Raw genomic sequence first — 27495 nt, forward strand, 5'->3', positions numbered from 1 at the left:
CTTTTGCCTTTGAAACGATTATATGGTAACTTGCTCCTTAGAAACAGACAAAACCTACAGATCCAACTTCAGGTTCCCAAACACCTTTAGTACTAGGTGGTTACTAGGTGTTTACCCAACTTAATGCCAAAATGAAATTTTCAACAGATGAGTCACAAAGACCCTTGAACACTAGAGAAACAAAAATTTTGTGTGTATGTATATGGTTTTCCAGATGTAAAGCTACTGGAACCCCTAAGCATTTTTTCCCTCCACTAACCTCTAAATTCTGCTTCCTGAACAGGAAAACTGCATGCCTAATATAGTGGCATTTGCAATTGTTAAGTGACAAGGATTGTTAAAAAGTCTGAAAATGTCAACATACAGTCTCTCTGTGCAGAAATGACAGTTAAGTGGCTTCCAACTATGAGCAAGAGTGCCAAATTCTACAACCCTATGAAGCTATATCTTATTTGAATTAAGTAAATGCCTACAGCGCTAATTTCTTTTAGCACATTATTTGCCAGTTTGGGAAATGCCGCTCTAAGCATGCATTTTCTCTTTTTCTTTCTTCCTTTCTTTCTCTTTCTTCCTTTCTTTCTTTTTCTCTCTCTCTTTCCCTTTCTTTCTCTGCCTCCTTCATTCCTTTCTTTCTGCCTTTTTTCTCTTTTCCCCCCTTTTTTCTTTGTTTTCTTTTTTGTTTTCTATGGAAATACAATATATCTGCATAAAAATTTAAAAATATATATAATATATGTATAGGTATACAGCTCAAAGAAAAAAATCATAAAGTAATCATACCAAGAAATTGCTGTTTAAGACAAGAGCTAGAACATTACCAGAATCCCACCTCTTCCTTTTTGATTTCAAAAAAATCAAATTTGACTGGTGTGACTACTGCATGCTAAGACCCCTTGCATGATCTCTGCAAAGAAAAATTACACAGTCCATAACAAAACCTTGTATCTTACATTAACTTGTTTTACTCACTTGGAGTGTTTTCCAATCATAATTTTCAAGAATTCATTAATATTATAAAAATCTTGAGCAGGGAATACAAGGCCTATGTAAGCTTCATCATCTGTTTGAGTTGTATGTGTCACCCAAGGTTTATTGATTTGGGGTAGTGCATCTACATCTACTATTGGTCCAGGTAAAACATTGTTTTGAAACAGATGTGTATCTGGGTGAGTGGCAGCATGCTCATTTTTTGCGTGTGTTTGTTTCTATTCCGAAGGTTATTTGAACTCGTCTCGAAATTTATAAGAAGAATGTGTATCTGTATTACTCTATTACAAAACATCAACTTTTTAAAGTGCTCATCCTCTCATGATATTTCATTTAGCTAAAATTTGTCCTTTATGCCTGTCAAGTTACGAGGCTTATGGAATGGCAAACCACACACTGCAGTCAATTTTATAGAAAATTGCTTTCTTCTCTCACTACAGTCTGTTTTAGATTATGTGTATTTATTGTGTAGCACTTGCCTAGTAATTTAGAATGATGCTCCTAAAACTGGAGCTTTCTAAATGAATAACACAATTTAGAGGCTGATAACAAGAAGCCAGGTGTTATTACAGGGCTGTGAGGGGCATATTTAAGTGGCAAAGTAACATTCTGCTTTGTAAGTAAAATTAAACTCAACAGCATTTAGAATATAATTCAGGCTCGGCTTTTTTGTGTTCTGTTCTTTTAGCCTTTGGCTTTATGCCTAGGAGATGATAAAATGCAGAAATTTGGAATTATACTCAATAGCAGTTTCAAACAGGTTGCTATTGTCTGAATATTCATGCAACATTCAGCTCAAGCTTTCATTTGAATTGAGTTGTTTTAAGTCACCAATTTTCTATTATATACTTGTATTATTTTTCTAAAACTAGTAAAAATAGCTTGCCTCTTCTGCCTGGTTGGTCTCAGACAGATTTAAAAGTTAAAGTAAAGGTTTTTTCTTTTTTTCTTTCTGAAGCTTCCTGGTCATTGAAGGAACTCAGATGCTTGAATATTGCAGCTCTTAATGTTGTAAAATGAAACTCAAAATAGTTTTACCCTGTCTTATTCTTTCTCCCACTCCTCCAACCATTGGTTTGTAAACTTGGGGCCTTCTGAACTATTGTTCAGGTGACAGGACCAAAGCTGAGCTTTCTAGATGAAGGTTTTCTAATGATGGTTACAATTTTAGCAGCAGAATCCTTAAAGCACACTTATTCAAGAGTGTCATAAAATGAGAATGGTAAAGACAATTTCACCATACTTCGTATAGGATACCTTCATTGTATGCTCAGAGAATGTGGAATGTTCTTAGCTAGCAAGGAATATGGTTTTATAACTCTGTAATTCTATTTCCGTGGAGACTTAGGGGACTAAACTATATATTCTCCTAGATAACCTAGGAGATTGTCTCCTTTCCCATTAGAGAAAGTCTATGAAATTCTTTTGCACATCTCACCAAATCCTGCAATTCTTCACCTGGCCCCACATGCACACTAGATTGGGGCTCAGGTGTGTGGCCCCAAGACCTCATCAATGCTTGTTTAGAATCTGAGCTTCCCCGACTAGAGCTGCTCCCTGCTTCTCTTCTCACGCACTGCTTGAAAGCTATCTTTCCCCCAAATGCTTGTTTCCACTGTTGTTTTATTTTGCTTGTGAATGTCAGTGCTATTATTCACCTCTATTCCACCATTATTATCATCCTCCAAAAATTGAATTTTCCCATAAATAATCATCTGAAGCATAAAATTGCTTGCTCTCATATACTTAATATTCAGTGAACCAGCCTTATAACAGCACCATGCATAATTTGGAGACCCATAATAGAAGTAATGAACTTAAAATAAGTTATTTTGCCAGAATATAAAAAGAAATTAAAGCCACACCTGGACATCTGTGCACAATTTAAGTCACTTATTCAAGTGTGATATAGCAACAAGAGAGAAAGTAAATCTAGATAATGCTACAAGGAACCTCTTTAAAGATGGATAAAACTGTATTATATTCTCCATGGTAAAGGAGATAGAGCATTAAGGGATAACCTCACTGACGGGAATACACAGTTTATAAAGAACTGATACTCCCAAGCATTATGCTGCTGCTGCTAAGTCACTTCAGTCGTGTCCGCCTCTGTGCGACCCCATAGATGGCAGCCCACCAGGCTCCGCTGTCCCTGGGATTCTCCAGGCAAGAACACTGGAGTGGGTTGCCATTTCCTTCTCCAATGCATGAAAGTGAAAGTGAAGTCGCTCAGTCGTGTCCGACTTCTAGTGACCCCATGGACTGCAGCCTACCAGGCTCCTCCGTCCATGGGATTTTCCAGGCAAGAGTACTGGAGTGGGTTGCCATTGCCTTCTTTCCCAAACATTATGAGAGGTGACCAAACACAGCATAAAACACAACAGAGAAAGGAGTATTAGTTTTTTGTTATTTTATTTTACAAACTGACTGTCAGAAATGTTTCCCAAAGAGAATATAAGGGTAAGAAAGTATCACAGTTTAAAGAATAAAATGTGTTTAGCTAAACTAACTGGGAACCCGAGCCTGAGCTCTGTCTATTCTGCCCTCAGGCAGAGGAAATAATAAAAAATGCACTTCTTCATGCAAATTTTTATTCAGATTGCTCTGTTATTAATGCAAAACAGTAGATCAAGAAACTCTTGGCATAGTCAAAGACAATCCACAATCTCCTAGTTCTTTCTGAATGCACTGCCTGTATATCCTCTTTCCCCCAAACGTGGATGACAAGTTTTCTTCCCTGAATTACAATTTACAAGATGACTATGACTTGTATTAAACTGAATTTGCGAAGAAAGAATCTACTTCAGGACACAATTTATTGAGAAAAATCTGACTGCTTTGAACTATTCATTCCTCCTTCCGTCTATCACTTTTGATTCAACCTGGAGTTCAGAATGTCTTTCAATCTTACTTGCTTCAAACATCTCATCAGTTCAACTCCATTTATTCTTTCCAATATTTTTCCTTGAATATTTTACCTTTAGTCTCTGCTGGTCAACCTTGTCACTTTTTATTTCAAAACAGAAGCTATTAAGAATTTGTTATGCCTATTAAAAAAGTCACAGCATTTGTTGATAATTTTCTGTTTATTTATTCACTCACCCATTCATCTGGCACCTGCTCTGTAGCAAGCCCTGTTACAGAATAGAAACAGATGAAGATGCCACGATCTCAGCCCTCTGTGTGAGACCAAGTGACTCTCTATCCTTTTGTCTGCTAGTGTGAGAACCACCTTTGGGAATGGGGTGAGAAACACCAGTGAAGGAAGCTCCCTAGATAACCTACATCTTTTAGGGGAAATAATGAAATGCTATGAAAATCCACAGGCATAGCTATAGGATTGACTTCATAAATTGTGGGTTCTGGTGCAAAATGAAAATGCAGAGTCCTTCATGCAAAAATTTGACAAGAATCTTAAGACAGTGACAGCAGAACATTAATCCAAGTATAGGGACCTTCTAAGACAGGGACCCTGTGTGACTGCATAAGTAACACACCATGAAGTCGTCCAGGCACAGCATTAAATTATGTATGAAGCTACAGGAACAAAAGGACTTCAGCAATGGGGAGGGTCAGTTATAACAAAGTTGTTTTAATGTGTTTGCTCATCTATAAAAATAGCATATCAAAGCCTCCTCAGAGGTTTCATCAGCTTTTTATACAAAAGATCATTTTTTATCATTCTACCTCAAGAGCCTTATGTTTTGAAAGATTTTGTTCATTATGTTGAAGTAATCATTAATTTATATTTCTATTTAAATTTTCACTAAAATCTTTTATCATGAGGTAGCCAGTGTTACCAGACTAGATAATTTCACTCCGCTGCTGCTACTGCTGCTAAGTCGCTTCAGTCGTGTCTGACTCTGTGTGACCCCATAGACGGCAGCCCACCAGGCTCCCCCATCCTTGGGATTCTCCAGGCAAGAACACTGGAGTGGGTTGCCATTTCCTTCTCCAATGCATGAAAGTGAAAAGTGAAAGTGAAGTCACTCAGTCAACAGAAAAAAAAAAAAAGAGGATTTACATTTTAGCTAGTTGTGAAGTGTTATCTGTTTTGTTTTCAAATAGTTAAATATAATCTAAAGATACCAGTTACCATCTGATGGAAACCAACTTGGAAACTTTGATTAAATACTCTCCAGATTGTCTCCAAGATATACTTTTCAGTGATCTTCACCAGCAAGAGAGAAAAATTCTCAAGTTTTCTGCCTTTTGTCCTTGGAGAGATACAAGTGCACACTATCACTTTTCCAAATACAAAAGGAAACTCAAGCTCAGTGAAAATTTTGAATATATTTCTTATACATGTAGGTTTGAGAATTAACCAGTATTAATGTGCTCTGTCTTTATAGCTCTCAAAGCACTACCCTTTTGAAATGTGTAGATTCCAAATTGATATAAATGTATTTTACCATCTGACCACTACTAAACTTTCAGGCTTTAAAATGCACAAGTGTTTGGCACAACTATCCAGAGTTTTGCACAGTTTTCCTTTTCCACCACTAATCTCATATGAAATGACAGGTTTGAAGTTTGCACAAGCCTTCATATGGAGTAATGTCTTGGAATCAAAAGAGTCTCCAGGGAAAAAGAAAAAGAGCTATAAATCACAAAAAAACAAAGCTGGGTTTGATGATGTACTGGTATTTGAGGCTCAAAAGAACAATAACAAATGCTTTCAGTGTAATTTTAATATTAATATTAAACAAATTTGCCAATAATTTCTACTTTAGAGCAGAATAGAAATTATTCAGTTAATATATTGGTTTTTCCAATATTTAAAAAAGCTTTAAAATTGAGATATAAAATAAAATGTCCTCATCTAGAAGAAAATCTAATCTAATTCATTGCAAAGTCTTATTGGAATATCCTGTATAGCATTGTGGGAATTTTAGATCACTACTGTCTCTAGTGTTGGGTAAGGCTTTTTAAATAATTAATGCATACAAATCACTTGCTTGGACATTTTCTACATTAACTAGTTTGATTGACACCTATACAATTTCTCTTACACGCTGAATAGCAGCTTAGTATTTTTCTCTTGTACTTTTCATGTGGTTGCTTGCTAATCTGTGGAACTCTAACAACTGACTAAAAAGTAACATTTTTGTGGATTTTCTGGGCAACATTTAGTTTGGTTTACTGAAATGATAGTTGACTGAAGTGATTTGATCAAATGACCAAATGCTTGCCACAGTTATACATAAAATGAACAAGTGAATTGTCACTGTATATAGACAACCAATTGAAGGAGACTAAATTTCTTATATTTAGCCACTCAACAAATATTGAGTGTCTGCTGGAAGCCAAGTTCTCTTTTAGGAACTGGTATTTCCATCAACTGACTTGGACTTTCTGGGGAGCATTTTGCTATTTTGAAACAAGTACATTGACTTCACTCTTCCGTTTTAAGAAAAATCTAATCAAATAGGTTTTATATCACACGTATTTCTGAATCACAAATTGAAAGGTAATCACAATTCACTGTGTATTTTGCTCCACAAATCTTACATGTTTTTTTATGCATCCATCCTATTATAAAAATGACATTTACTATTACTTCTCACTTAGTAAACTTGTTGAAGCAAGTTCTTGGTATGTGGGATTATGTTTTAGATGCTGATTTTATTTATTGTTTAGTGAGTACCTACTATATGCCGAGACAGTTCTAGTGTGCAAGAAGGATAAGTGGTGAGGCAGGATTGGTTATAAGTGCCTTCTGATGTCATGGGAAATAACTTACCTTTTCTGCCATAGATTATAGTTAGTCATTAAAGGACCAAAACTGGAAAGGCATGTAATTAGATATGCACTTCAAGAGGATCATTCTGACAAAGCAGAGGATGTTTTAGAGGAGCATGAGACCAAATGGGAGACCATGGCAATAATCCTGATAAGAAATAAGAAGGGTCTGATAAAACACAATGGTAATTGAGATGGAAAGAAACACACATACTAAACAGCTAGGAAGGAGACAAGATCTACAGAACTTGGTGGCTCACCTTATGCAAAAATGAGAATAGGAGGCCAGGATAAATCCCAGTGGTAATGCCAGGACCACGGTCTGCTTAGACCAAGGCAGTTCCAGGTTAAACTCGGAGAGCCAGCATAATTATTGATGAAGTCCTTTCTCTCAAAATTGTCCAGGTTTAGATGATAAATTAAGTGGCCATCCTAGGAAGAATGATCATGCTTTTCAATTTATCTGGAAGATAAGGAGATAGGTGAATTGGGGGGTGAAGGAAGAGCAGTTAAGATAAGGCTGTTCAGAGAGAAATACCCAGTAAATAAATAGATTTGTGGCTACGGAGATCAGGAGAGAATAGGGTTGAGCTGAGATGTAAATTTCAGCATGATGAGATAAAAATGAAATTGCAAAGACAGCATGTGAAGAATGAGACGGAGAAGAAGCTCAAGACAGAAACTTCAGAAACACTGACGTTGAGGAAGAGGACGAAGCTACAAGAAGATTGGGAAGTAGCTGCCAGACAGAGCAACTAAGTGGAAGATCAAAAAAACCAAACCTTAGGGACGGGAAAAGGAAATTTCAGAAAGGAGAAAATAGGCTTCAGTGTCAAATGCAAGTAAATCAAGAACAAATAGATACCACTGGTTTGAGCAGTTTTAAACAATTGATGACCTTTGCAAGGGCAAATTTAGTGTAATAATGAAATCAGAGTAGGTAGAGAGAAGGTAAGTGATAATGTATCCAAAGCTGTGCAGTATCTTAAGGAAAGTGTAAGGTTTGAAGTCAGACAGAATGTTTCACATCCCCATAAGCTCTTACTAAGTAAGTGTGTGACTTTAAGCAGGTTGCTCAAATTTAGCCCTTTATGTGGCAGAGGGCTTCCCAGGTGGCACAAATGGTCAAGAACCCGCCTGCCAGTGCAGGAGACACAGAAGACCAGGGTTCGATCCCTAGGTCGGGAAGATCCCCTGGAGGTGGGGCATGACAACCCACTCCAGTATTCTTGCCTGGGAGAATTCCATGGACAGAGGAGTGACAGTCCATAGGGTCACAAAGAACTTAACACGACTGAAGCGACTTCGCACGCATGCACAATATGTAACAGGCACTGTGTTACAGCTGATTATAAGCAACTTATGTCCCCAACATGAAGGAACATTTTTTATAATATAATACAAACAGTATGATTACAGATATATGAGCAGCACATTTTGCTTTCTGATCATAAGCTCTATTGATAAAATAGCTAATATTTGTTAAGTTCTTCCTATATGCCAAGAACTGTGCTAAAGTATCTCTATGAATTATTTAATTTTATACATCTAGAATGTCCTATAAAAACAATATGAGAAGGTTACTATTTTTAGTTCCAATTTGCAGATAAGGAAACTAGCCTCAGAGACAAATACCCTCAGGAATAGAAAGCATCAGGCAATAATAGATCTCTTTCTAAATGATCTCTCCTTGTTCTCTCATTTTAAACTTTCTTCCAATTGCCCCAATTATTAATCAAGGAAAAAATTGCCAATTGCTTTTTTTTTTAATTTAAATTTATTTATTTTAATTAGAGGCTAATTACTTTACAATATTGTATTGGTTTTGCCATACATCAACATGAATCTGCCATGGGTATACACGTGTTCCCAATCCTGAACCCCCACTCCCAGCTCCCTCCCCATACCATCCCTCTGGGTCATCCCAGTGCACCAGCCCCAAGCCAATTGCTTTAAAAAGTGCCTGACCTTGCGCCCACTGGTGGTTGCTATTCTTTCAAAGCTTTGATGTTCATTGTTTCTCATCTACCTATGGGTGAATTATGTTAAGAGCCTTGAAGACAAAACAACACAAAACAAACAAACAAAAATGGTCTTTGATGTTCAAAAGGATGTCCTTAAGGTCACCAATATTGCTTAGCTGAAATATTGGAAGTACATTTAATATGTCTGTTTATTTGTTTGAATTGTTTGGAAATGTCATCCTACCTACTTTTCATATACTTTATGTAGACACAGCCTAAATCAACCACCAGTTGGTTTAGGAAACCTAACCTTTTGAACCTAAACTTTCTGAAACCTAACCTTTTTATTTCCCTGAATGTATTGTTTTCTATGAATTTTACATAAATTATTTTAGCATGTCTTTTGAGTATTGGGGAGTAATTTGTTTTCAGGGGAAGCCCAGAATAGTTTTGCAGGGCATATACATTATTACATGGCCCTTTTTTGGTATCCACATGTGGAATCCAAGTTCCAAGCAAAAATTGTGCTGAATGTCAACACAATGACTTGTCATATCCCCAAAGAAGTTAATACAAAATTGGTAAGTTCACTTCAGTTTCTATCCCCAAATCTTGTTTTATTTCAGTTTATATTCCAGAATACTCAATTCTTAATTATTTTCTTGATTTTGTGTAACACAATACAACATATAGCCTGGACTCTGAATGATTCTTCATTAATCCAAACAAAATCCATGCAGCCTGAACAGAGGGCTAACACTGATTGGAAGAAACTTTTACTGCAAATTGGATTTTGTCCTCCCAAACACCTGGCAAAGGTAATGTTTCCATTTCACTACTCCTTAATTTGGAATTACAAAGGCAATTAGCTCTCTAATGAGTTAGAGCAAGTGAGGTGAAAGAGTAGGGATGAAACTGAACACCAGATGAGTAAAAAAAGAAAAAAGAATAAGTCACTCATTCTTGATAAAAAAATCTTTCAAATTGATGTTTTTTTTTTATTTTTTCTATTTTTTCTAAACTAAATTATGTAATACATGTTGCTTAGTACTTATGGAGAAAATCTAATTTAATACATTATATGTAAGGATTTGCAGTCATGAGTACATGGGTTCCTATATTATAGATTGAGTATATCAGTAGATTTTGCCTTTGGAAATTTGCGAATCATTGATAAGGTACCTAAAAAACTGAGAAGGAAAGGAAAAAATAGTTTCTACTTTTACCAAAAAAAAGCAGTTTATTAAAGCAGAGAATTACCTCTACAGAAGTCAAAGTGGTCAAGTATTGAAAAGCTGAGACGTGAAAATGACAGCTGCAAGGTTAATTATTGCTGTGAGAAAATAAAACTGCATAAATTCAAAATGTGCAAAAAGTAGTGGGAAAAGATCTGCTGTACTTGTGCTGTTTGGAAAAAAGATCTTTGGGCAACTGTGCACTTAATGCTGGTGCACTGTAAATGTTTGCTGAATCTCAATAGCCCAACTTAAAGATAACTCATGTTGTTTAAAATGGCTGTGATAGAAGCCAGGTTACCCAGCCCATACATTGAGGCATTCTAAAAATAACCCCAGGCCAAGATTTAGATCTAACTCTATCTCCTGGATAACTGGAGGCAAGTCATTTTACCTCTTCCAGATTCTTCATTTGTAAAATGGGGACATAATATCCAATTTGCAGATTTAATAGGAAAATGAATTGAGATTTCAAGTGGTGGAATGCTTTTCAGAAAATGCAAGACACTGTTGCTGATATTCTTCACTAGATGAAGAATATGTTTCCCTAATCATTAAGATTAGGGAGATGAATCATTGTTCTTCATGGTACCTATAAACAAGAAAATGGTCTACATTTATCCAACAGGCAATCCTATCTGATTATACACTGATAAAATATCCCATAACTTTATGATTGTTCTGTCCATCTTGTTCAATTACACTTTGATAAGCATTCCAAAGGTGAGTGGGAGCATTTTGGTTGCTTCTTCTTCCTCAGGGCCAAATTAGCATGTTTTTAAGCCTGGCATAACTGTGTTCTCTGCAGGTTTACTGTCATTAGTATGAACTGTGAAATACCGTTAGGACCATCTCAGTATACTCAGTTAACTGAGTCGATGAAACTTTACCTCACTTCCCAGAAGTGGATTGCTTATATTAGTGTGTTTTTTTGCATTGTAGATTCCATTGTAGGGTGCTCCACCTTTGAGCAAACTGCAATAGCTACCTTAGTGTACAAGAGAATTTCCCATGTGTGAAACAAATACTAAAGAGGTTGAAGTACAGTTACACAAAGTCACCAAGAGGCTAAGCCTGAATAAAAAAAAGTTAAATGCACAAATTATATTTCATTCTAGAAAAGATGTGTAGATCAAGCTATAATAGAGGCCTAAGATTACTGCTTTTCTACCAGTGACAATCATCACTACCTGCCTATCTAAAAGTAATCAGCTTGATAGCATATGAAATGAACCCCCCAAAAATATTATGTTGATTTATATCATAGTCTTTAATATTTTAAGAACATAAATATTCATTATATAAATGTTTACATGGAATTTTGCATACTTTTATTTGGCAATGAAGCAATGCAAAAATTGAAGTAAAAAGCCTTTATAAATACCATTAAGGACACTAAAAGATTTGGAGTTACTTGTGAAATAAGTACTTTGATTTTTTAAATTGAAAACAAATGGTATGAATGGTTTTCAAGTTCCTCTGGAATTATGTCTTAGCTTTTAAAACATTCTAGGTCAAAAGTACAGAATTTCAAACAAAGGAATTTTTTCCTAAATCACATAAGTTAACAAAAATTAATCATCTATACTAAATTGTCAGCTTTCTCGTTTGTCAATGTTCTAATTTGGTTAATTCTAGTGCACATTGATCACAGAAAAATATGGCATAAAACAAGTTCAGGCAGTTATTGGTTCATATAATTATTTTTTTGTGCCAACTCAAGAAATAAGACTGTATTAGTAAGCTTCATTTGAAATACCTAATCTCTGTTTCAAAGAGATTTTATTACCTGATCTGTGTGTATCAGTAAATCAAAGCTCACATATTTGTCTCACAACCTCAGTTCACAGAATGTTAAGTCAAGCTAATAAGAAGCATCGATCATACCCACTGAATGAGATAGTCTGCATTGCAGACACTCTCCCGTAATCCATTCATTATATGGAACATCTGTTACAAATTATCCAACCTCCAGGACTGCTCTATTTAAGCGCTTCTGCAAAAGCCCACTGTCTCTATCTCTCCTAATGAATTACATGGTGGCATAGGGATTGCACCAAGTTCACTGTCACCGTATGACAATAGTCTTTTTTCAATCTGTGCTGGGCTCTAATGGTACATTTCATAGTGATAAATATCTTCTTACAGTTGTAGAACAAAAAAAAAAAAAAAAAAAACCTCAGATAAGCAAATAATCATCAAGAAACCACTAAGACAGTTCTTACTCCATTATATCTCAGCCATTGCCCAATAAGTTAAGCACTTAGGAAGTAATACTTATTCTTTTCTAAGTCCTAAGGGGCCAATTGATTTGCTCAGTTAGTTAAAATGTAAAACTAATGACCCCCAGATACATGTTTGTCAACTTTTGTTCACTTCCATGGCTGTGAGACATGTCCCTGGTCTTAAATAAATACCTTGTAGAACAAGTTGTTGGTATCAAGGAACATCATGAAAGAAAATCTAAATATAGTCAACTCTCTGTATCTGTGGATTCTGTATCTGCAGACTCAAAAACAGTGGATCAAAAATATTGGGGGGAAAATATCTTAGAAAGTTCCAAAAAGTAAAAATTAAATTTGTTGTATAGGTAATTATTTACATAGCATTTACATTGTTTTTACAAGTATTTGGATAGCATTTAGATTTATTGCAATTAATCCAGAGAAGATTTAAAGTATACAGGATGATTGTGTAAATTATATGCAAATATTATACATTTCTATACAAGGGACTTAAGCATCCCCAAATTTTTGCATCTGAGGAGGGATCTCGGAACCAATCCCTGGTGGATACTGGAGAACAACTAAATGAGAATAATTGCAAATTTTTGCTTCAGAGAAAAACATATTAAAGAAAATCTACTGCTTTCTTTATAGTTTAGGCCACAGTATTGCCAAGGGTGCAGCTGTCTTAAAATGAATGACTTTATAAACATGTGGTCCTAAAGTGTCTTTGGAGATAAAAATTCCAAATTTACTTCATGGTATATTTAGGAAAATATGTCACAGGATAGCTATAAATTATTCATAAATGAATAGTCAGATTGAAAAAATTTAAAGCCCATACAGGCATATGTTATTTTTTGAACTTAATTTGCATTACAGAGTTGTAATGAGTCATACACAATAAATCCAATATTGGATTTATAGAAAGCTTTGCAGAAGCATGATACCTAGCATATTTTAGCACCCCATATGTTATTTTCCCACAGGATTTCTTCAACTCATCTGTTCTTAGAATTTGTGTAACACTAGCTACTAAATTAATTTCAGGATAGTGTCTGGGTTGCTTGAGGTTTTAAATAAACAAGTTGATTATTTTTAATTATTCTTGCTAGTTTTCACAATAGACACTCAAATATCTATTTTCCATTTCAGAAAGATCACCTTCGATGGATGGAGAGTAACACTTATATATTGGAATATATTTAGAGTGCACAACTCCAACTTATATAAAAGTACATTAAGTGTTTATGCCTGCCTAACTACTTGAAATTGTTGCTTAATTTAACTTTCACCTGGTTTGTAATAATTGACCAAGAAGTGTTTGTATTTTTCTAAAAAGGAACACAAGGATTCTCTAAATAAACATTTTAAATGTAGTGATGTGTAAAGTCTCACATTAGTAGTCAAATGCTTCAGCCAAAAACAGCACAAGCCATTTTAGCTCACAGCTCACAAGGAGTCAAAATCCCAATGACAAATACATGTAATTCACAAATTATATTAACCAAGATAAATATAATAAAATTCCAATTTTATAAGACTGACATGGGGAAGAGGTGATAAAATTTTTGTTTTTCCTTTCAATGGAAGTAGAAAAATCACCAGAGTCTGTGAGATTGCAAGAAACATATGTCCAAAGCATCCTTGGAGAATCCAATGGCCACTGTCACTGAAACTGCTACTATTAGTACTGACAACTTCTACTAAGTAGCAACAGTACAATAAATCAACACTGGAAAACAGACTTACTGAATTATCACAATTTATATAAAAAATTTATTGCAAAGAAAAATGCTCATACATTTTTAATCATTTATATAGGATTTTCCCCAAATCTTTCTATATGTTCTAAAGTCTTCCATTGTACCTTTTTATCTACAATTTTCAATGGCTTCTTTCCTTTGACTCTTCTTGTATGAAAAGAAAATTCATTTCCAATGAATTTCCAATACACTCAGAATAAAATCCAAATTCATTACCATTGTCTTCAAATCCCTTTATTACCTGGCTCTTACTGATATTTCCAACAACATTATGTTCCTCTAAACTCTTCTTTCAGTTTGATTAAACCACAGCAGAATTCTTTCTGTTCCACAGATATGCCAAGCACATAACACTTAGGAATATTTTTATTAATAATATCTGCCTGGAAAACTCTTGCCCGTTTATGTGCTCGATAGTTCCTTCCTATCATTGATGCTTTTGAACTGTGGTGTTGGAGAAGACTCTTGAGAGTCCCTTGGACAGCAAGGAGATCAAACCAATCAATCCCAAAGGAAATCAACCCTGAATATTCATTGCAAGGACTGATGATGAAGTTGAAGCTCCAATACTTTGGCCACCTGATAAGAACTGACTCATTGGAAAAGACTCTGATGCTGGGAAAGACTGAAGGCAAAATGACAGGGGGTGGCAGAGGATGACATAGATAGCATAATTAACTCAATGGAGATGAATCTGAGCAAACTCCAGGAGATAGTGAAGGACAGGGAAGCCTGGCATGCTGCAGTCCATGGGATCACAAAGAGTTGGATGGGACTTAGCCAATGAACAACAATATCATTTGATTGTCAGCTCCATGTCTAATGTCTCCTTCTTTGTCTCCAACCAATTTTTATACCACTTTATTTTCTCCATTGCATTTATTACTATCTGAAATCATCTCATTCATTTGTCTATTGACTATCTTCTCCCTACAAAGTAAAATGTATAAGGGCAAGTACATTCTATATCTTATTTACTGCCTAATGCCCAAAGTCTAGTATATATATTTCCCAATACTGTTAAACAAATTATTAGGTGTATGAATGAATGAATAGGTAATCTTTTTCACTAAAAAGAATAATCACATTTTTAAAAAGTCATATAAATAAGGAAGAATGTTCAGTATACAGAGTAGCAACTAAGTAAACAATAATCATAGGCATTTAATATTAAATATACTGTCATGGCATATAACATGTCAATAAGCAGAAAAGCAACCCAGTAAAATTGGAGGAAGAACTGGGAGTGGTGCGGTGGGAAAAGATTTTCAGTTTACTGTGGCTGTAATCACAAAACTATTATTTGAAGTTTGGTGCTCTGATCTCTTTAAGTCCCTCAGCAATTGTTTTCATGATTTTCCTTTCACTCCACCCTATTCCTTGCAACATACATTTATACATACACACATTCTTACAGGAAATATTAATCCAAATATTAAAAACTAATTTCAAACAGCCAAGAACAATTCATACGGTAGATTCTAGCAACCTGGAGTGCAGATATGAAGATTCTGTGGGTTTTGTTCCAAATCACCACAATAAAGTGAATATAACAATAAAAAGCCACACAAATGTTTTGGTTTTCAAGTATATATAAAATTTATACTTATACAGAAAAAGCTTTTAATAAAATTAACCATTCATTTATGATTTAAAAAAAAAAAAACTCTTCAGAAAGTGGGCATAGAGAAAATCTAGTTCAACATAACAATGGCCATATAAACTCACAGCTAAACTTACAGATAATGTCATAGTCAACAGCAGAAACCTGAAATCGTTTCCTCTAAGATTAGGAACCAGGCAAGGCTATCCACTTTTACTGCTTTTGTTCAACTTAGTTTTGGAAGTTCTTGCCACAGAACTAGGAGAAGTCCGAGTAGAAAAAGAAATACAAGAAATTGAAATTGGAAAAGATGTAAACTTGTCAGTTTGCAGATGACATGATACTATACATAGAAAATCCTAAAGATACTACCAGCAAACTACTAGAGCTCTTCAACTAATTCAGTAATGTTGCAGGATACAAAATTAATACAGAGAAATCTGTTGCATTTCTATACACTAACATCTAAAGATCAGAAATAGAAATTAAGGAAGCAATTTCATTTACCATCACATCAAAAATAAGAAAATATCTAGTAATAAACTTACCTAAGGAGACAAAAGAACTGCACTCAGAAAACTTTAAGATGTAGAAGAAAGAAACTGAAAATGACAACCTGAAAGAATCCCAAGAATAATGTTCTTGGATTGAAAGAATCAATATTGTCAAAATAAATATACTACCCAGAGCAATCTGTAGATGCAATGCACTCCTTACCAAATTACCATTGGCATTTTTCACAGAACCAGAACAAAAAGTTTTAAAATTTATATGGAAACAAAAGACCATGAGAAGCCAAGACAATCTTGAGAAAGGAAAACAGAGCTGGAGGAATAAAACTCCTTGACTTCAGACTGTATGGCAAAGATACAGTTATCAAAACAATTTGGTACCATTGCAAAAAAGACATAGATCAATGGAATAGAATAGAAAGCTCAGAAATGAACCCACTCACCCATGGTTAATTAATCCACCATGAAAGAGGCTAGCCTATGCAATGGAGAAAATAAGTTATTCTGGAAAAACTGGATGACTGCATGTAAAAGAATGATTAGGACATTCTCTAAAACCATATAAAAAATAAACTCAAACTTAATTAAAGATCTAAATGTAATATACTACAGGTGTTACAAAACTCCTAGAGGAAAACACAATCAGAACATTCTTTGACTTAAACTGCAGCAATATCTTTTTGGATTCATCTCCTAGAGTAATGGAAATGAAAACAAAAATGAAAAAATGGGAACTAAAAACTTAAGTTTTTGCATGGCAAAGGATATCATAAGCAAAATGAAAAGACAACCTACATAACGGATAAAATATTTGCAGATGATCTGGCTGACAAGAGATTTGTTGTTCTTGTGGTGGTGGTTTAGTTGCTGAGTCATGTCTAATTCTGTCGCAACCCCATGGACTATAGCCTGTCAGTCTCCTCTAAACATGGGATTTCCCAAGCAAGAATACTGGAGCGGGTTGACATTTCCTTCCTCAGGGGATCTTTCCCTTCCCAGGGATCGAATCTGCGTCTCCTGCATTAACAGGCATATTCTTTTCCACTGAGCCATCTCGGAAGCCTGACAAGAGATTAAGCTCCAAAATACACAAACAGCTCATACAGCTCAATATCAAAAAAACAAACAACCCAGCAGAAAAAATGGGCAGAAGACACAAAAATTTTTTCTTCGAAAAAGACATACAGATGGCCAAAAGACACAAGCAAAGATGCTCAGCATCACTGTTTATTACAGAAATGCAAATCAAAAATACAATGAGGTATCACCTCACACTAGTCAGGATGACCATCATCAAAAAGTCTATAAATACTAAATGATAGAAAGGGTGTGGTGAAAAAAAGAAACCCGCCTGTACAGTTGATGGGAATGTAAATTGGCACTTTGGAGAACAGAATGAAGTTCCTTATAAAACTAAAAATAGATCTATTTATGATCCAACAATCCCACTCCTGGTCATATATCCAGAGAAAACTATAAATAAAAAAGATACATGCAACCCAATATTCATAGTAGCACTATTTACAACAGCCAAGACATGAAAGCAACCTGTGTCCATCAACAGTTGAAAGAATAAAGAAGATGTGGCACATATATATACAATGAAATATTATCAGCCATAAAAAAAGAATGAAATACTGCCATTTGCAGCAGCTAGAGGTTATTATACCTGCTGTATAGCCCAGTATACTGAATCACTCTTCTATACACATGAAATTAACACAGCTTGTAAATCAACTGTATTTCAAGTTAAATAAAAGTTGTGCTTACAAAATGCTTAGTCCTTTAAGTTTGCTTAATTCTCAAAAACAATGTAAATACCTTAATTAAAAATATCACTAAAAAATGCTAACCATCATGTGAACTTTCAGTGCATTGTAGTAGTAACATCAAAAATTACAGATTACCGTAACAAATATAATAACAGGGAGAAAGTTTGAAATAGCCCAAGAACTACAAAAATGTGGCACATGAACATGAAGTGAGCAGATGCTGTTAGAAAAATGATGCTGATAAACTTGCTAGATTAAGAGTTGCCACAAACCTTCATTTTTTTTTTTTTTTAAGCAATATTACTTCTGTGGGAGAGGAAGAGGGTGAGATGATTTGGGAGAATGGCATTTAAACATGTATAATATCATATAAAAAAGCAATATTTGTAAAGTGCAATAAAATGAAGTGTAACTGTATATGGGTAAGAAATTAAATAGAAATGTTAAAGAAAAGGTTTATGTGTCCACTGAGATTTTATATTGAGGAGATTTTTTTTAATTATCCATTGATATATCAGTCCCTTTAGCGTGACTGAAAGTCTCTCAGTTGTGTCCAACTCTTTGCAACCCATGGACTGTAGCCTGCCAGGCTCCTCTATCCATGGAATTCTCCAGGCAAGAATGCTGGAGTGCATTGCCATACCCTTCTCCAGGGGATCTTTCTGACCCAGAGATTGACCCAAGTCTCCTACATTGCAGGCAGATTCTTTACCATCTGAACCAACAGGGAAGCCCCCTCTGAGTGCCAGGGCCTTATTATCTCTCCCTATTTACAACTGCAAGGCCACTGACCTGCATCCCAGGAGTTCTGCTATGTATATTTTGATCTATAGCTTGAGACATGAAACCTCTGACAACAGCTTTAATCTGTTGCAATTAAATACAGGTGCCTCCCACATTTATTATCTTCCTCTGAGCTTCACATAACTCTACTTCACTTGTATGGTTATGAATTTTATCTAAATCATTTCTTACCTGAAATTCATGACTTCCTTGATGCCTATCATGTCAACTTTTAAACTCAATCTCCTGTTTCTGGTAATGAGCAATAAAAAAATCTAATGGAAGAATGTTGACTCAGCTCCTATAAAATCATGTTTTTCATTTCACATAAGCTTTCAATGTTTTTCAGTAATATTGCTCTTCAGCTGTTATTTATTTCCCATCACGTGGCTCTCAATAATGATTTCTGACTTTTTAAACTCTCTTCAGTCTCCAAACTAGCATCTTCCTACCTTTGCACTTCAGTGTTATCTTCAGAATTATTTCAATTAAAATTTATTACTTTAGTTGAGAGGAAAACTTTTGAGATCCACCACCAGATTTTGCCCTTTTTATATCATTTTTCTTCCAATTTGTTTAGCATGAAATTTTGGAATAATATTTCATTCCCATTCTTGACTCTTCCTTTATAATATCTACTGTGTTGGTTCACCTCCAAATTTAAAACATTTACTGACCTCCATTACCTTTGTAAAAATGTTCAAACTCATTCAGGTGTTCAAAGTCTTCCCTTGACCTCCTTTTCTCCATATAAAATTTTGCTACTCTGATCAAACTTAAATCATCTACTTTTCTGCTCTTCAAAAAGCCTTGAATTCTTTAGTCATTTGGCATATTTGTTTATTACCCTCTTTTGCCACCCAAAACAAACAAAAGGCACCTGTTCCATCTTCAAATACTAAGCCAAAGGAACAGTTTTCTTGGAATATTCACAGGAAAACCCATCTTTCCAGCTTTAGTACCTGAAAAATTTTGTGTGTGCTAGAGATACAAAAGTGAATTCCTAACTCACTTAGCTAGAAAATGTAAGGCCTGCATAAGATCTTAGGTCCCCTAGTATCCAGTCAGCTTCAATAAGTCAAAGCTGTCAAGTTTTAGCTTTTCATTTTCGTCCTCATATGACAATTTCTTTAACTTTTCCAGGCCCCTTTTTAAAAAAAAAAATGAATGTAGCAATGAGAATGACACAGATTATTAGTGGATTTCTAAAATAGAATTTTAGGTCAAGATTGCTCCAAAATTCTTTCTCTGATTATCAATACTTTAACTTTATTGTCATAGAAATTTATTGGTTATAATTCTACATCTTTAATAAGCCCAAAATCTCTATCCAAAAGTGATTATGCCATTATTTTGTAGGTAAATATTTAAGTCAATTTAGTAATTTCATTGTATAATTTGCTTTTCTGGGAATTTTCTGCTAGTTGGCCAGCTGTTCTTTCAGTTTTCCCAACTGACTTGTCATTTTTCTGTTACAAGTGGCTTATCTGGAGTAATTGGATATTGTTGGAGATTCTCTTTTGGGGTTATTTATGCTAGTATAACTAGTTTTAGCACATAAAATGAGTTGTTCTAGTTTCAGTCTTCAGAAACCCACAGAGTTTTGTTATGCTTTGTATCTCAGGTTGCTTCCAGTTGCAAGTAATATGAAGCCTAACTCCAACTGGCTTCAACAATAAGGAAATTTACTGATTCTTTTAACAAAAAGCTAAAGCAGATTATTTCTTTGGTTGATCCAGTGTCTCAAGTTTCTTTCAAGGACCCAGGTTGGTTCCATCTCTCCACTCAGTCATCTTCAATGCTGGCCTTACCCTAAAAGCCCATTGTAATCATAGGCTGATTGCCAAGAATAATAGAGGCTAAATCTTTTCATGGGGCTTCCCAGCTGGCTCAGTGTTAAAGAATTCACCTGCCAAGCAAGAGACACATGTTCGATCCTTCGGTTGAGAAGATCCCCTGGAGAAGGAAATGGCAATCCACTCCAGTTGTCTTGCCTGGGAAATCCCATGGGATAGTCATAAAAGAGTCAGACATTACTTAGCAACTAAACAGCAACAAATGCTTTCTTGTTTATATACAGCAAGAGAAAAAACTAGTGTATCTCTACAAACACCTGTTCGTTCATCGGATTTCTCCAGTTTAGACCACATGCTTGCTCCTGAAGCATCAATCATAAGAAGATTATCATAATCTAATTGATCTATTAAAATGCAGAAACATTACTTTGCCAACAAAGATGCATCTAGTCAAAGCTATGGTTTTTCCAGTCGTCATGTATGGATGTAAGAGTTGGACTGTGAAGAAAGCTGAGCAACAAAGAATTGATGTTTTTGAACTGTGGTGTTGGAGAATACTCTTGGTAGTCCCACGGACAGCAAGGAGATCCAACCAGTCCATCCTAAAGGAAATCAGTCTTGAATATTCATTGGAAGGACCGATACTGAAAGTGAAACTTCAATACTTTGGCCACCTAATGCGAAGAATTGACTCATTGGAAAAGACCCTGATGCTGGGATAGACTGAAGGCAGGAGGAGAAGGGGATGACAGAGGATGATATGGTTGGATGGCATCACTGATTCAACGGACATGAGTTTGAGTAAACTCAGGGAGTTGGTGATGGAAAGGGAGCCCTGACATGCTGCATTCCATGGGGTCACAGAGTCAGACACAACTGAGCAACTGAACTGAATTGAACTGAACTGGCTTATGTCTAACTTCCTGAACCAATCACCAGCAAAGGCAGGTGAGATTTCCAAAATTTGCATATTCTAATCAAGGCTGCATATATAATGAGGGGTTAATTCCTTATACCATATTGTGACAGGTGGAGTGAATGTTATTAGCGAGCCAATCACAAGGCCCACTTCATCTCTAATATACATTTCCTATCTCTAAATCCATTTTTGATTATTCTTTATAATCTTCTGTATATTCTTCTTTATAGAAGTCATTTGCCCCTGCTAATAATAATGGTTAAACTTTTGAAATCTGTGTTTTCTGCCTGTGTTCAATTACGTGAAGAAGTGTTGGGTATTAACAAACAGCACAGAGTTAAAATTTTATATATATATATATATGCAACTAAGAATCAGAATTGAGTTCCAAGGCCACTATTGGAATATTGTGTCCTCTTGCATGAGTTACTTGTACTTTCTGAGACTCAGTCTTCTCATTTGCAGACAATTTGGTATTATAGAAAACACCAATTTTTCTATAAAGACTTGAGAGGAAGTACATACCTTCTACCTGATATGTGTTTGTTAAATCATTATCATTTCAGCATCAGCTTTTTCTCTTGTATCATAAACCCTTGAAGATAGAGATCAATTATTGAATCCATTAGTAACAGTACATTTTTTCTTTTTCAAAGCATTTTCACATCATCCTTGTTTATTTTGGCAAATCAGTATGTTGCATAGGTTCTCATTTTTATTGGTAAAAATGAAGCATTGTGAGATCATATGACATTGTCAATGTTATTGAGTTAAAGACCTAGCCAATACTAGCATAGCTGTTTACAAAGTACTGTTATATATATATTACCCTTCACAGCCCTCACAATAATGACATAATATTGATATTGCCATTCCTTTTATAGAATGTACAAAAACTAAGAATTTATGAGGTTCAGAAACTTACTCAAGTTTCAGAAACTTGCATAAAGCTCTTACACAAAAGAACCAGAAGTGGAATTAGGTTCCTATGACTTTTTAACCAAATCTCTTTTCTTTAGCTCAGTTTTTCCTAAAATATAGGATGCATAAAAATTCCTAGACAACTTGCGTGAACTACAATGCTGAGGCTCTAGTCACAGATAATGAAATTCAGTAGCTATTGAGTATAGTCCAGTAATCTAGATTTTTTTTTTTTTTACAAATACCAGGGATTTTGTTGCTCATCAAAGTTTGAAATATGCTAATAGCTTGTTTTGGAAAAGGCAATGGTACCCTACTACAGTACTCTTGCCTGGAAAATCTCAGGGACGGGGGAGCCTGGTGGGCTGCTGTCTATGGGTTCTCACAGAGTCAGGCACAACTGAAGCGACTTAGCAGCAGCAGCAGCAATAGCTCATTTGCTGTTGCTATTTAGACACACCGTGATCAGATGGGTAGCTAATTAAGACAATTTAACAAAGAGGAAAAGACAGCATGTGGGTATGTGCATGCTCAATTGTGTCCAACTCTTTGTGATCCCTTGGACTGTATGTAGTCCACAAGGCTCTGCTGTTCATGGAATTTTCCAGGCAAGAATACTGGATGGGTTACCATTTCCTACTCCAGGAGAACATAGCATAATTAGAATCATTTTTTAAAATATATATTAAGTGTATTTTAAAGAATAGACTATGATTTTGTAAAGATATATTACTTTTTTAATATGTTGATTGAGTCAGAAAGAAAACAGTGTAAAAAATAGTCAAAAAGCTGTGATAGACTGTTAATAAAAATTATTCATTAAATCAGTAATTATTGTGATAACACACTAGGTGTCAAGAACTTTACTGGGAAGTGGGAATAAAATAGTGAGCAAATTACAACCACAGTTTCAGCTGTACAGTACCTAAAATTCAAATAGGAAATCTACAATTAATAGGAGAGTCACACAAATAAGTAGAAGCTTTGATGTGATTTCAGCTGTGAATGAGAGGTATATGGTACTATATGAGTGGATATAATCTGGTGAATATCCTAAATAGGGCAGTCAGAGAAATTTCTTCCAAAGCAATAATATTTGGGGAAAGATTGAAATTTGAAGCCTAAACAGATATTAAATAGGCTAAGTGAAGAGAGACAAGAATTTCATGCTGAGGGCCCAGGTTACACAATAATGATGATGATAGATACAAAATAACAGTAATAATAAATATAATCATAATAATGATATATTAATATATCAGTAAAAGAAAGAAAATAACAATATATATAATAATGATGATACATACATAGACAAAAGCATGGAAAAGACTAGAGATTTCCTCAAGAAAATTAGAAATACCAAGGGAATATTTCATGCAGAGATGGGCATAATAAAGGACAGAAATGGTATGGACCTAAACAGAAGCAGAAGATATTAAGGGGTTGCCATTTCCTTCTCCAAGAAGAGGTGGAAAGAATACATAGAAGAACTATACATGACCCAGATAACCACAATGGTGTGATCACTCACCTAGAACCAGACATCCTGGAATGTGAAGTCAAGTGGGCCTCAGGAAGCATTACTACAAACAAGGCTAGTGGAGGTGATGGAATTCCAGCTGAGCTTTTTCAAATCCTAAAACATGATGCTATGAAGGTGCTGCACTCAATATGCCAGCAAATGTGGAAAATTCAGCAGTGGCCACAGGACTGGAAAAGGTCAGTTTTCATTCCAATCCCAAAGAAAGGCAATGTCAAAAATGTTCAAACTACCACACAATTTCACTCATCTCACACACTAGAAAAGTAATGTTCAAAATTCTCCAAGCCAGGCTTGAACAGTACATGAACTGAGAACTTCAAGCTGGATTTAGAAAAGACAGAGGAGCCAGAGTTGAAATTGCCAACATCTGTTGGATCATGAAAAAGTAAGAGAATTCCAGAAAACCATCTATTTCTGCTTCATTGATTATGCTAAAGCGTTTGTGCAGATCACAACAAACTGGAAAATTTATTTTTCTTTTTGGAATGTTTCTATTTTTTTTTTAATTGAATTTTATTTTATTTTTTAACTTTACAATATTGTATTGGTTTTGCCATATATCAAAATGAATCTGCCACAGGTATACATGTGTTCCACATCCTGAACCCTCCTCCCTCCTCCCTCCCCATACCATCCCTCTGGGTCATCCCAGTGCACCAGCCCCAAGCATCCAGTATCGTGCATCAAACCTGGACTGATGACTCGTTTCATATATGATATTATACATGTTTCAGTACCATTCTCCCAAATCATCCCACCCTCTCCCTCTCCCACAGAGTCCAAAAGACTGTTCTATACATCAGTGTCTCTTTTGCTGTCTCGTATACAGGGTTATTGTTACCATCTTTCTAAATTCCATATATATGCGTTAGTATACTGTATTGGAGTTTTTCTTTCTGGCTTACTTCACTCTGTATAATAGGCTTCAGTTTCATCCACCTCATTAGAACTGATTCAAATGTATTCTTTTTAATGGCTGAGTAATACTCCATTGTGTATATGTACCATAGCTTTCTTATCCATTCATCTGCTGATGGACATCTAGGTTGCTTCCATGTCCTGGCTATTATAAACGGTGCTGCGATGAACATTGGGGTACACATGTCCCTTTCAATTCTAGTTTCCTCAGTGTGTATGCCCAGCAGTGGGATTGCTGGATCATAAGGCAGTTCTATTTCCAGTTTTTTAAAGAATCTCCACACTGTTCTCCATAGTGGCTGTACTAGTTTGCATTCCCACCAACAGTGCAAGAGGGTTCCCTTTTCTCCACACCCTCTCCAGCATTTATTGCTTGTAGACTTTTGGATCGCAGCAAAAAATTGAAAGAATTTCCTCTAAAGTCAGGAACAAGACAAGGGTGCCCACTTTCACCATTATTATTCAATATAGTTTTGGAAGTTTTGGCCACAGCAATCAGAGCAGAAAACAAAATAAAAAGAATCCAAATTGGAAAAGAAGAAGTAAAACTCTCACTGTTTGCAGACAACATGATCCTCTACATAGAAAACCCTAAAGATTCCACCAGAAAATACTAGAACTAATCAATGAATATAGAAAAGTTGCAGGATATAAAATCAACACACAGAAATCCCTTGCATTCCTATACACTAATAATGAGAAAATAGAAAGAGAAATTAAGGAAACAATTCCGTCCACCATTGCAACGAAAAAAATAAAATACTCTAGGAATATATCTACCTAAAGAAACTAAAGACCTATATATAGAAAACTATAAAACACTGCTGAAAGACATCAAAAAGGACACTAATAGATGGAGAAATATACCATGTTCATGGATCGGAAGAATCAATATAGTGAAAATGAGTATCCTACCCAAAGCAATCTATAGATTCAATGCAATCCCTATCAAGCTACCAACAGTATTTTTCACATAGCTAGAACAAATAATTTCACAATTTTTACGGAAATACAAAAAACCTCGAATAGCCAAAGTGAACTGGAGGAATCAACCTCCCTGACTTCAGGCTCTACTACAAAGCCACAATCATCAAGACAGTATGGTACTGGCACAAAGAAATATAGATCAATGGAACAAAATAGAAAGCCCAGAAATAAATCTACGAATATACGGACACCTTATCTTTGACAAAGGAGGCAAGAATATACAATGAATTAAAGACAATCTCTTTAACAAGTGGTGCTGGGAAAACTGGTCAACCACTTGTAAAAGAATGAAACTAGAATACTTTCTAACACTATACACAAAAATAAACTCAAAATGGATTAAAGATCTAAACATAAGACCAGAAACTATAAAACTCCTACATAAGAACATAGGCAAAACACTCTCCGACATACATCACAGCAGGATCCTCTATGACCCACCTCCCAGAATACTGGAAATAAAAGCAAAAATACACAAATGGGATCTAATGAAACTTAAAAGCTTCTGCACAACAAAGGAAACTATAAGCAAGGTGAAAAGACAGCCTTCAGAATGGGAGAAAATAGCAAATGAAGCAACTGACAAACAACTAATCTCAAAAATATACAAGCAATTCCTACAGCTCAATTCCAGAAAAATAAATGACCCAATCAAAAAATGGGCCAAAGAACTAAACAGACATTTCTCCAAAGAAGACATACAGATGGCTAACAAACACATGAAAAGATGCTCAAAATCACTCATTATCAGAGAAATGCAAATTAAAACCACTATGAGGTACCATTTCACGCCAGTCAGAATGGCTGCAATCCAAAAGTCTACAAGCAATAAATGCTGGAAAATTTCTTAAAAGGATGGGAATCCCAGACCACCTTACCTTCCTCCTAAGAAGTCTGTAAGCAAGTCAAGAAGCAGCAGATAGAAATGGACATGGAACAATGGACTGTTTCCAAATTGGGAAAGGAGTACCTCAATGCTGTATATTGTCTTCCCACTTATTTAATTATAGGCAGAGTACCTCATGTGAAATGCCAGGCTGGATGAAGCACAAGCTGGAATCAAGATTGCCAGGAGAAATATCAATAATGTCAGATACGCAAATGACATCACTCTTTCAGCAGAAAGCAAAGAGGAACTAAAGAGTCTCTTAATGAAATTGAAAGAGGAGAGAGTGAAAAAGCTCACTTAAAATCCAACATTTAAAAAATATGAGGATGGTATCTGGTTTCATCTATTCATGGCAAATAGATGGGGAAACAATGGAAACAGTGAGGGACTTTATTTTCTGGGCTCAAAAATCACTGCCGATGGTGACTGCAGTCATGAAATTAAAAGACGCTTGTTCCTTGGAAGGAAAGCTATGACCAACCTAGACAGCATATTATAAAGCAGAGGCATTACTTTGCTAACAAAGGTCCAACTAGTCAAAGCTTTGGTTTTTCTCAGTAGTCATGTATAGATATGAGAGTTGGACCATAATGAAAGCTGAGCGCCAAAGAATTGATGCTTTTGAAATGTGATTTTGGAGAAGACTCTTGAGAGTCCATTGGACTGCAAGAAGATCCAACCAGTCAATTGTAAAGGAGATCAGTCCTGAATATTTACTGAAAGAACTGATGCTGAAGCCAAAGCTCCAATACTTTGGCCACCTGATGGGAAGAACTGACTCACTGGAAATGACCCTGATGCAGGGAATGATTGAAGGTGGGAGGAGAAGGAGATGAGAGAGGATGAGATGGTTGGATGGCATCACTGGCTCAATGGACATGAGTTTGAGCAAGCTCCGGGAGTTGGTGATGGACAAGGAGGCTTGGAGTGCTG

The 27495-nt window shown here is 35.5% G+C and overlaps 1 protein-coding gene across 1 annotated transcript in view; it reads left to right on the forward strand.

Annotated features, from left to right (window-relative positions):
• CNTN5 (contactin 5) overlaps nucleotides 1-27495 on the forward strand; it is a 1686091-nt gene that overhangs the window by 1539149 nt on the left and 119447 nt on the right. The window lies entirely within an intron of this gene.

This window comes from Bubalus bubalis, chromosome 16 (genome assembly GCF_019923935.1).
Source record: "Bubalus bubalis isolate 160015118507 breed Murrah chromosome 16, NDDB_SH_1, whole genome shotgun sequence".
Taxonomy (NCBI): Eukaryota; Metazoa; Chordata; class Mammalia; order Artiodactyla; family Bovidae; genus Bubalus; species Bubalus bubalis.